The sequence below is a fragment of the Nannospalax galili genome, unplaced genomic scaffold (genome assembly GCF_000622305.1).
Source record: "Nannospalax galili isolate Female #2095 unplaced genomic scaffold, S.galili_v1.0 scaffold290, whole genome shotgun sequence".
NCBI lineage: Eukaryota > Metazoa > Chordata > Mammalia > Rodentia > Spalacidae > Nannospalax > Nannospalax galili.
In genome coordinates, this window is record NW_008331486.1 from 354,073 (window position 1) to 355,080 (window position 1,008).

The following is a 1,008-nucleotide window of genomic DNA, read 5'->3' on the forward strand; positions in this document are numbered from 1 at the left end:
CAATAAAAGATATAAAATTTAAGTTATTTTAATTTTTCGTGACCATAAAATTTTGTGTTAGAAATAACCAGAAAATTCTGAATTATCATAGCAATTATTAGTAGTAAATTATATAATTATTAGCTTCAACCATATAGAGTTGCCAATTTTATCTATTTATATTTTACATATACAAGTATTTTGCCTGCATGTATGTAAGTGCATCACATGCGTGCAATGCCTTAAGAGGCCAGAAGGGGGCATCAGATCCCCTGGAACTGGAGTTACAGAAGGATGTTAGCCATTATGTGGGTGCTGAGAACTGAACCCACATCCTCTAAAAGATCACCCAGTGCTTTTAACTGCTGAATCATTTCTCAAGCCCCAATTTTCATTTATTTTAACTCATAAAAATGTTAATTTTGTAGACTGGTCCATCTGGTGGGGTCTCCTCGGCCTTCTTGATCAAGAAGACAGATGACCCACCACAATTACAGGACATTTTGGGAGATGCTCATAGTCACCTGGATCTAGTCGACCTAGGAGGGCAAGGAGCAAAAACTGACCTTTATGTCCCTCTGGCCCCAATTTTCATTTATTTTAACTCATAAAAATGTTAATTTTGTAGACTGGTCCATCTGGTGGGGTCTCCTCGGCCTTCTTGATCAAGAAGACAGATGACCCACCACAATTACAGGACATTTTGGGAGATGCTCATAGTCACCTGGATCTAGTCGACCTAGGAGGGCAAGGAGCAAAAACTGACCTTTATGTCCCTCTGACCAAATTAGTATAGGCCTCAAAGTGTGTCTATTAAACATCCAACTAACCAAGAAGGTTAGTTCCACCAGTCTGGTACTTTTAATTACTATGTGCCATGTAGATAAATCTTGGACAAAGACCAATTGTTCTCAGATAAACCTTACCTAGACATATATTTCTTGATCTGCTATGTATAATTTGACAGGAGGTTGTAGGAGTAATATGGTTCCCTCTGGTTTTCAAAACTAGCTAGGCATTATTTATCTC